Consider the following 12,017-nt stretch of genomic DNA (forward strand, 5'->3'; position numbering starts at 1 on the left):
CAAACCAAGTAATCTTAAGGAAAAGAAAAACCCCTGATTCTTACAACAATATTTTGAATGACTTAAGACAGGACATGGTGGTTTATTTAGCGAACTATCGTTAAGAGTTGCGTGAATTGTATACGGAATTTCAAAAAAATATGATGTCGTCTTTAGAAAGTATGTTAAAAAAGCAAAATGAAACCATACAAATATTGCACGACGAAATAAATACATTAAAATCTGAAGTTTCGGACATAAAACATTGAAACCTTACTTTGCAACGTGAGTATTCGCAAATAGCAACCAATTGTTCCCAAATAAAAAAGGATACCGAAAACATAAATTTGGACATTAATCGTCTCAAAAAAGATATTAATGCTACAACAGCCTTGGTATCGACATTGGCCGATCAGCTGCGTCTTAAAGAACAAGAAGGAAGAAAAAATAACCTTGAAATCTCTGGTATACCGATGTCACATAATGAGAACCTACACAACATTATACATATGTAGATTATCATTAAAAGTAGGCTTTACAATGTTGCCGCAGGGCATAGACTTTTTACACAGAGTAAGACGCTTTCTTCCTCAACACGTAACCACTGTTACCGAAAAGCAGTCTCCATCAATCCCGAATATTATCGTAAGGTTTACTCAGCGCAAACGCAAGAACGAGCTGTTGGCGGCAGTGCGCGCCCGTCGTGGTATTACTACAACGGACCTGGATATTGACGGTGCTTCGAAACCTATATTTGTGAACGACCACCTCTCTCCCCAAAACAAATTATTATATAGCCGTGCACGGCTGAAAGACTGTAAAATATTCCTAGGAAATAATGACAACTCTAAAGTAATCTTTATTGCGAATGAAAGTGATTTAAGTAAAATAAAGTGACGGGCGAGAACTATTCTACTAATTCGAGCTACAGTTCGAATCGATATTTATCCTGTTTTTTCCATAGTTAGTGATGAGATTATAATTGTTATTATTAGGTTTGTAAGTATAATTGATTTCATGCATGTTATTTTAAAAGTATTCAAGGAATATATTATATTTAAATCGTTACTATTTAAAAATCTTTACACATGTTACTATTACTATATATTAACACAAAAAAAATTATATGAAAAAATCCGGGTGGTTCTGTACTTTTATTACAAAATATTTAATATCATTTAATTACTTATTTCATTTAATGTTTCTGTTAAAATGATTAATAAACAAATTCTTTAACTATTTACTATCAGAATGTGAGGGGCTTGCGAACGAAATCCCATGAATTTTTTACTAATTTATTAAATTGTAATCATGATATTATATGTATTACAGAATCCTGGCTAAACGACTCCTTTTACAATTCTGAATTTTTTTGATAACAGATATGAGGTTTTCAGATGTGACCGCGATACAGTTCTTAGCGGGTGTAGTCGCGGAGGTGGTGTAGTAGTTGCCTTGCGCCGTGAGCTGTGTCCCAGCGCGCACCCGAGTTGGTGCGCACCGGCTCCAGCCGACGAACTGTATGTAACTATACCTATTCATAGCCGCGCACGCGCTGCTGCCGCTGACGCCTCCGTGACTTTGTCAGCTGAACGATCACGCCTGCATTTATTATGTACCTATTTGCCACATGGGCCTAAACATGAAACCTTAATAACATCTTTTTATGACAGAGTAACCGAGTTAATTCACTCTAATCCTAACGAATTATTTTTGATCTCAGGAGATTTTAACGTTTCAAACGCGGATTGGTTTTATGACGACGAGACTAATAGTATGATGATAAATACAAATAACGATTTACTTTCGACTCTTACATCTGATTTTATGAGCCTTGCTTTGTTGTATCAATTTAATAATGAATTTAATTGTAATAACAGACTATTAGACCTCATTTTTTGCAATGAACAATGTTTTGTAAAAGCTTCTGAGAATCCATTGGTCTTAGAAGATCAACATCATAAATCATTAGAGATCGAAATTTCCCTTACGTTACCAGAATTTCTAAAAAATAATTTTATTTATAAAAATAACTTCTACAAAGCAGATTTTGAATCAATTTCTAAAGAACTTAGTCTGCATGATTGGGATACATTATTTTCTCACTTCAATGACATTAATTCACAAATTTCATTATTTTACCGAATCCTTAATGACTTAATTAGTAAATATGTTCCAAAATATCAAGTACTTAATAACAATAATCAACACCCACCTTGGTACACAAAATCTTTAATTAAGTTAAGCAATGAAAAAAGAAAATTTCACAAAAAATGGAAGACTTACAAAAATAAAAATGACTATAAAATATTTTCTCTTTTAAGAACTAGGCTACGTAAAAACGAAAATGAAACTTACAACAACTATATAACTTTCTGTGAAAATAAAATTAAAGAAAATACAAAATTCGTTTATACTTATGTCAAATATAAAAAGAAATCAGAAGAAATTCCTAATTAAATGGTATTCAATGGTATAAATTATACAGATGGTCAGGAAATTTGTGAATGCTTTAATAATTTTTTTCATTCAGTTTTTGTCCAGCCCCAAAAACAAAATACACTCGTTTCATGCAATCTCATGTCTTACTCAAATCCTTCAATAGTTACTTTACTTGACTCAGTATCATTTGATGAAGAAATTGTCTTCAAAGAACTAAAACACGTTAATATTAACAAAGGAGCTGGGCCTGATGGTATTCATCCAATTATTATATCAAAGTGTGTTAAAGAGCTATTAAAACAAATAAGCCTTTTATTTAAAAAATCATTATCCTCGGGCGTATTTTCTGAATATTGGAAGCTAGCACTTATAACACCTATCCCTAAAAACAGTCAAAAAAACTTAATTACACAATATAGACCTATTTCTAAGTTAAGTATATTTGGCAAAATATTGGAGAAAATAGTAACATCGCATATAGTATACGCCATCCGCCATCTAATATCTGATAAACAACATGGATTCATCAAGTCACGTAGTGTTGAGTCGAATATGTTGACTTTTACTGATTACTTGTTAAACGCAATGGACTCCAATTATCAGGTAGATGTCGTGTATACCGATTTTTCCAAAGCATTCGACAAAATTAATCATGATATTCTTATGAAAAAGCTTGGAAATATCGGAATACACGGTAATCTGCTAAGATGGATAGAGTCATATATACGTAACCGCAGCCAAGCTGTTTGTTTAAAAGGGTATTGTTCTAGTTATTTACCAGTACCTTCCGGTGTACCACAAGGTTCGCATCTTGGCCCCGTTCTTTTCTCCATATATATAAATGATTTAAGTAGCGTCCTTCATGATGTCGATCATTTACATTATGCTGACGATACAAAATTATTTACAGTTGTTTAGCGTCCCGAAGACTGTTTAAACTTACAATTAGATTTAGATAAATTATCTCAGTATTGTAAAAACAACCAACTCTTTTTAAACGCTGAAAAATGTTGCCTAATGACTTACAGTAGAAAAAAGCAACCCATTTCATATAATTATAATTTGGATGGCAACTCTCTTTCGCGTGTTAAGAGCATTCGTGATTTAGGAATTATAATGGATCAAGAAGTTTCCTTTAAAGCACACTTTGATTTTATTATTAAGAAAGCGTTAAGAAATTAAGGTTTCATTAATAGAATAACTGCACCTTTCAAAAAAGTTATTACCTTTAAATTACTCTATTTTAGCTACGTTCGATCAATTTTAGATTTTGGTTGTTCCGTATGGAACCCTTCAATTAAGCAACACATTGATCGCCTGGAAAAAGTTCAAAAGAATTTTATAAAAATACTAAATTTCCGTAATCAGCAATCGCATACCTCATATAGTTCATCTCTTAAATATTACAAATTGTTAAGTCTTGAAAACCGCAGGAAACTTTTTGACATGGTTACACTTTTTAATATTATAAATAATAAGATTGATTCTGCTAATTTACTTGCAAAAATAAACTTCATTATAAAAGCTCGACTTCCTTGTCGCCCCTCAAGAAATATACATGCCCTCATGCCACCCAGATATCATAAAAACTACACCCGTAACAATTTCTTTTCACGTAGCATTACAACTTATAACAAACAATTTAATGATATTGATCTTTTCAACAATTCCTTGAATACATTTAAAACAAAAATCGCAGGAAAACTTCACTTTTAATATATTAAACGATTTCATCTCTTTTTTCTCTTTTCGTTTTTTTCTTTTTAATGTATTAGTGACTAAAATTATTTTTTATATAATTTCTTATTTACTTGTTATCTATTTAATAGTTTAAGGTATGTATCATTTCTGTTCAGGCGACTTTCACCACTGTTTTCAAACTGATGTTGTTAATATATATATATATATATATATATTCAAATGTACTCAAGTTTGGACACTCCTTGTCTTTACGTTACTTAGTTTTAGGTCATTGTAATTTTAGATTAATGACTGTTTGTGTCAAAATAAAGAGAAAAAAAAAGAATATTTTACTAACTATATTAAGGCTTGATTGTGACTAATAAAGAACTATTTGAACACAAAACAGTACCGTTTTGTGAAAATATTGATGCTTTTGAAGGAGAACTGCTTACAGAAGATATCGATATTTTGATGGAGAGTGCTGAAGAAATTCGTAAACGATTTGGGAGCACTTATTCCTGTATCTTTCGCACTGTTCCTTTAGTACGATTTTTAGCATTGCTTGATTTTTCTGTTAATCTGTCATGATGTTTACTTAAACTCCTTTGTTTCTCTTTTGAATTTCTTGAAAATTTGAATGATTAATGTTCCCCCAATCAGTCGATATTTTACTAAATTTTGAGTGTCATATTCAACTTGTAAATAAATTCCATTTTCACACAAAAATTAATTTACATAAAATATATAGTTTTTTTTACTAAATCAGTTAATCCAAACTTATGACTTCATGGATATATTTAAAAGTTACTTACATCAAAATGATCTTCACACACATATTTTGAACTGTTTGCACCACTTTTTCCTTATTGTTATATTATTTGGTACACGAAAAAATATTTTATTGGAATTTTTAACTGTAATGCTTTGACACATAGGATATACAATACAATTAATGTTGGCATTTTTTTGTAACTTCTGCCATCGGGTAATAAACAAAATCCGAATCAAACGGTAGGAGCAACAACACAACATTCATATATCGTACGTACCCGGCGATCACCCGCTGGGTTGTAGGTCAGATGACGGCACACGACGCGACGGAACGCCGCTTGTAACAAAATTATTCTACAACCGCAACTTCAAAGTCCCATAACTTTTTTTACTTCTTAAGATATTTTAGTAAGTAAGTAAGTATTCTTTATTGTACACCAAAGAATAAATAAATTATACTGTAATTGCAAGACTTGATCTAAATGTACAACTGGCGGCCTTATCGCTAAGCAGCGATCTCTGCCAGGCAACCATGTTACGTAGGACATAATAATCAGTAATTAAACGTTTCAGGTGTACATATATAAGAGAAAAACATACTTATACGAAATTAAACATATACATAGTAAACGTATATATACTACATTCAATATATAATAAGCTTTATGTATAATTTGTACTACAGTTTAAATATGACTATAGGTAACATGAAATAATAAATATTAAGGAAACAGGTAGATAAAATTTAAGGGGGATAGAAGTTTGCTTTTAATAGCCGTTTGAATGTTGCTAGGGATTGAGCACGCCTTATGGTAAGTGGTAAGGAATTCCAGAGCCGTACAGCTTCCACAGAAAAGGATTTAGAATAGAAGGTTGTATTGTGGGAGGGGATTTTTAAAATGAGGTTATCGTTAGAGCGAAGAGAGCGACAATGAGTGTCACTCAGGAATTCAAAGCGCTTTTTAAGGTATGAGGGAGAGGTAGGATTAAATAGGATATTGTATAATAGGGAAAGAATGTGAGTATTCCTGCGAAGGCGGATTGAGGGCCACTTGAGTTTTTCACGAAATTCTGAAACATGGTCATATTTACGAAGTCCAAATATGAACCGTATACAAAGATTCTGGATGCGTTCAAGTTTATTAAGCAATTCCTCACTTAAATTGAGATAACAGGTATCAGCGTAATCGAGAATCGGTAGCAGGAGAGATAGTGCAAGCACAATTTTAGTTGGTGTCGGTAGAAAATTTCGCAATCTGCGAAGAGATTCGATAGATGCAAACACTTTCCTGCTCACCTCGCTTACTTGGGGGGTCCAGGTCAGAAATCTATCAAAAACAACACCTAGATTTTTTACAGTTTCACTGTATGGAACAAGTGTTCCATCAACAATTATATTAGGCAAATTGGGCCAATCAATGCGGGCAACTAGTTTTTGACTGCCGATTATAATTGCCTGTGTTTTTAAAGGGTTAACTCTAAGTCCATGTGATTTACTCCAAAGTAAAATCGATTCAAGGTCTTTATTTAATGTTTGTATTGTTTTAGGCAAATCAATTAATTTTGACTGTTTATATATTTGGAGATCGTCGGCATACAGGTGATAGAGAGAAGATAATTGAGAAGTAATGCAATTTATGAAAATAGAAAAAAGGAGAGGAGACAACACGCCACCTTGCGGAACACCGGCCTTGATCGTTCACCAATTGGAAAAGGAATCATCGACACGAATTCGTTGCCGGCGACCGCAAAGATAATTTTTTAAACCAGTCAATCACTTCAGGAGATATGTTAAGAGAGCATAATGTAGCTAGTAAGAGCTCGTGGTCAACATTGTTAAAGGCATTGCTAAAATCGAGGAAGATCAACGCTGTTAGACATCCATAGCAAGGCGTATATCCTCGGTAATTTTGACTAAAGCAGTAGTCGTACTATGACCTTTTCGGAAACCAGATTGAAAAGGGTTAAGGAGGTTTTGTCTATATAGGAAAAGGTTTAATTGTCGATGCACAATACGTTCAAATACTTTAGATAGGAAAGGAAGTATGGAAATAGGACGGTAATCGGAAAAGCGGGAGGGATTTGATTTTTTAGGTAAGGGAATAACTTGGGCATCTTTCCAGGAAGAGGGAAATGATCCAGTAGAAATGGAGTAATTGAATATACTTTTAATAATAGGAACTAGGATGTCCATGATGGGGATGATCATCTTACGACTAATGGAGTCAGTACCGATAGCATCAGAGTTCACCTCTACAAAACCTCTCTCAACATCACTATCAGTGATATGACAAAAAATGAAAGCTGGATCATTAGAAGTGGGTAAAGCTAGAATTTGATTTTTAGTATTTAATTTCGTGGCATCATCGATAGAGCAAGAAGACGAGAAGTGCTGATTAAGCTGATTCAAATCAATGTTACTAGGATGATTATTATGACGTGCTTTCCCAACTCCAATAGATTTAAGAAATTTCCAAACTCGGCCAGTATCTTCTTCGTCGAGTATTGATTTATGAATGTGGCGTCGTTGTTTATCTTTACACAACCTGTTGCACCGGTTCCGAATATTTTTATAGCTGATTCTATTTTCGTCAGAACTATCGGCCTTGTATTTTGATTTAGCAATGTTTTTTTTGTGTTGCAATGTTTTAATGTCCTTCGTAAGCCAGGGAGCAGGAAGATGCCTAAGCCGCACAGGTCGAATAGGGGCATGTTTGTCATATAATTGTACTAGAAGTGTGTTGAAATTTGCCACTCGGTTATCAATATTACAATCAGTGACAACATCATTCCAATCAATTTTTAAAGCATCCTCCCTTAAATGCTCTAAATTCATACCACTAAAATTGCGCTGTAGAAGGATTCTCGATTTGGCTTTAGGGGGGCGTATTCTGTAGGAAAGATAAATCAAATCATGATAGGAGAAGGCTTCAGCAGAGCATTGGCCATGCTTAGCGACATAATCTGTGTAAGAAACAAGAATAAGATCTAGAAGAGACGGGGTACAGTTAGGGAAACAGTGAGTTGCAGAAAGAGGGAGTATATGAATATTGGCAGATTGGACTAGTGATCTTAGCCGAGAAGAGCGAGAGTCAGATTTTAAAAGGCACGTATTAAAATCTCCCATTATAATGGAATGTTGATACAGTGGAATATACTGGTCTAGAAGGGATTCAAGGGTAGTAAAATAGTCAATCATTGAATTGGGGCTATAAAACACACCGAGTAAAATTTTAACTTTCGAAAATGCTAGTTCAATGATTAAATATTCTACTCCTGGTGTTGCTTGAGCCCTAGACGTGCCAATGATTGTAAAGGACAGGTGGGAGCGAAGATAAATAGCAACGCCTCCACCAGTACGATTAGGACGATCATTCCGAATAAGTTGGAAACCAGGGAGAACATAAGATGAAGAGGACAAACATGGTTTAAGCCATGATTCTGATATCAGAATAGCATGGATATTCCTGTTATCAAAAGAAGTTAACATATCTGGATAATGTGCAGGAATACTCTGAGCATTGATGTGTATAATATTAAAGTTTTTCAATACATCCGAGAAAACAGAATCAAGTGTTTCATTAAGAGTGGGAAGACTGTGAAAGCTACAGTTTGTGCTCAATTCATTAGACGAAGACACTGAGAAAAAAGAATCATCGAGGCTTATATCTTGACATGTCATAGTAAAAAAGAAAAAATATATTTATATATAATAACTAAAAATAATAATTACAATAAATAATAAATATATAAAAAAAATTATTATAAAGTGTACAATGTCCCACCAGCAACAAAGTCTTGTTATAATAACCTTAAAGTTACAGGTTTGTAGTTATACAACAACATATAACAAAAAAAAGAAGACACAAAATATTACTAAACGAGTCAAAAAACCCACTCAAAATTAAAACAAAAAGAAATTAAAAAAAAAATTAAAATATAATAATTTACGCCGATTATGTTATATCTATAGTACTACAGTTATCACTTATAATATAGGTAATAAGTAATTTTTGTTAAAATTAATTTTTTAAAACTAAGATTACATACAAAACAATGATAAACTAAAATGACGAAAACAGAACTGAACACCTTACTACAAGTTATTTATTATAAGCAAGGTCATTCAAAGGTAAGATATACAAAAAAAAAAAAGTACTAAAAAACAAAAAAGAAAAAAAATATAAAAGAAAAAAAGTAATAAAAATTATATCATAATTACTTTAGTTAAAAAATACAGACCAAAACAATTAAAAACAATTATAAACGAGTGCAATATCAGTACATTGAAATAAAAAATAAAAATATCTAATAATAAAATAACAACAACAAGAAATAGTAAATTAGCGCTAATCTATGGCATTATAATATGCGTGAAGTTCGTTTGTATTGTGCACATTCAGATAAGACTTGTTTACTCGTTTACATTAAAAATTGTAAGTGGGTAGAAATTTAATAAATTTACTACGTTGAAGCTACATTTTAAACAACAGTTATAAATGTTTATTTTATACAGCATTAGAGTACAGTAGTGAAATACGAAAAAGTGCAGTTGAATTTGAATAATTTAGTGACAGAGTACCAGATAGTTATTTCTTAACCGCTCTTCTTGTACGAGAAATGGGAAGCCTTGTCTCAGGGCTCCTTACCACCGTTCCTGGGCTCAGGGCTGGGGAACCCTCCTCGACTGCAGACCTCGACGCAACAGGAATAAGTTCCAGATCACCCCGACACTCTACTTGGTGGCGAACTTCGTCTGGGCTGATGATGTAGACATATCCATCGCGGGTCCAGCAGTTGGTGACGCCAAAGCGTTTCCGGGCTTCAAGAAATAAATCGTGCCGAGGCTTAGTTAAATACTCTGACTGTGTGATGCCCGTGCCCTTCAACTTTGTTTTGGCATACCATACTGTGTTGCGAACCACGACATCAGTGAACTTAACCACAACGGGCCTTGGTTTTTTTGTCGGTGAGCGACCCAAACGATACGTCGTTTTTATACTGGAGCTGGAAAAGTTCGGCAAATCTAGATGCTGATAAATTATTTTACTTTCTCAGTTTTCGACATTTTGCTAGTACGAGTACATTATTGACTGATTTAACCACGTATTTTTCGTTAATTTCTTATCGATTTGGAATTGTAATTCAATTTATTTAGCTGGGAGCCAGTGAAAATTAACTATCAAATATGGAAAACAATATTATATTAGCTAAAATGGTTATAACATTATAGATAATTGCCTTAGAACAGAGTTATTAAGTATTTGTACATATGAAGAAGAAATGAATGCTCAATTAATATAAGAAAATACTGATTATATTGTTTTAAATATTATTAAATATATAACCTAATTACATAATATGATACAACCGCAAGGTGAGTAAATTTAAAATTTATTTTTATGGCATGCTAACACGTTATTTAATTACAATAAAAATAAATGACAATTGTAAAGATATTTAAGTAATTTAATAATATTTTATTATTAAATTACTTACACTACAGAACAAAAATTTAAAACGGAAGATATATTTGTTATTTGTGCCTTTCGGTTAAATGAGTAAATTCTAAAACATAATATAAATACTTTACTTATTTTTATTATATTCAGTGGTGGAAGTTGAGAATGTGTTGTAGATATAATGGAGGTAATGCATAGTATTATTAATCAACTATTAGTCTTTAGTGTAAACATCTTTAAATGAAATAAATGTATTTTTCAGGCTATCACTATATCAATCCTTTATTTGCAGCAGCTAAGCTATTAATGATGATTTGGTGCAGACAGACAACATCCAAGAAACATGTGACCATGCATTAAACTGCAATCTACATATCCATATAATTAATTTTCTAATTATTTAATTCTAACAATATATATAATAAGAAAAATCGATTCATCTATTTATTTAGTATCTTTGATTTTGTGTTACTGGCATGGTTTTATAAAATAATTTTAAATTAAGAATGATTAAAAATTTCTTCATAATTTTATAAGAAAAATCTATAAATAAATATGAATACTCTAGACTACAATTGTTTGTTTTGAACACTAATAAATAACCAATTTCAAAAACATTATCACTGTTTAATAATATACTATGTTGTTGTTATTCATACTTTTTCAATTAATGGGTACATTAAAACAAACAATTAAACAATCTTTATTGTTTAATGTAAATACAAAACTTATGTATGCAATACATAATATTATATTTTAGGAAAAAGAAAACCAATGTTATAACAGTAATTATTATTTGTTTTATTATTTAAAGCTACATTTATTACTACATTTTCACAAAGAATCTTCAAGTTAGAGGTATAGATGTAGCCTCACGCTGGCCTCATTTAGGTATTATCAATATAACAAAATAATTGCAACATAAAAATATAAACAAGAAATGAAAGTAAAAATTAATAAATAGATAATGTCTTTGCAAATTCATTTTACTTATAAATAAAGTAACATAAAATAAATTAACGTAAAATTGTAAGGAGAATTGAACTAAAAATGTTATGTCACTGACAGTTAAACTCAAATTTCTTTAATTATAAACAATATTAATTGTTTATACTTGTTTTAAACTCTTACATTCTTACAGTCCTTGCAATTATATCGTATACTTAGTGTAATAATAACTATGTTTACGTACCTCTTGGAAATTTAATAGAATAATTGAGGAGCGTCGGAACAAAAACCGATAAATCACATTTACGTTTTTTGTTAAAAAATTTAAAAATATTGCTCAAGTCATGTCTTTCTAATTTACAGTTAAATGAAAATAATCAATTTATTGGTGTTAGCACCACTATTTGGAAACGTAAATTCAGTATTCGTAAGTGTGGTACCTCTCAAATTATTAAAAAAAGAAAATCAAAATAAACTTTATTCAAGTAGGCTTTTATAAGAACTTTTGAATCGTCATTTTACAATTAAGTGAAGCTACCACCGGTTCGGAAAGTAGATTCTACCGAGAAGAACCGGCAAGAAACTCAGTCGTTACTCTTTTTTAACATTTAAAAAATACAACGTTATGTTAATTACATACAATTATTTCAATTAATAAAAATCAAAGATGGATATATCGGTTATTGACCAGATCAACTGGATTTATCGGTTTTTGTAAACACTCATAGGAAT

Source organism: Vanessa cardui, chromosome W (assembly GCF_905220365.1).
Source record: "Vanessa cardui chromosome W, ilVanCard2.1, whole genome shotgun sequence".
Lineage (NCBI taxonomy): Eukaryota > Metazoa > Arthropoda > Insecta > Lepidoptera > Nymphalidae > Vanessa > Vanessa cardui.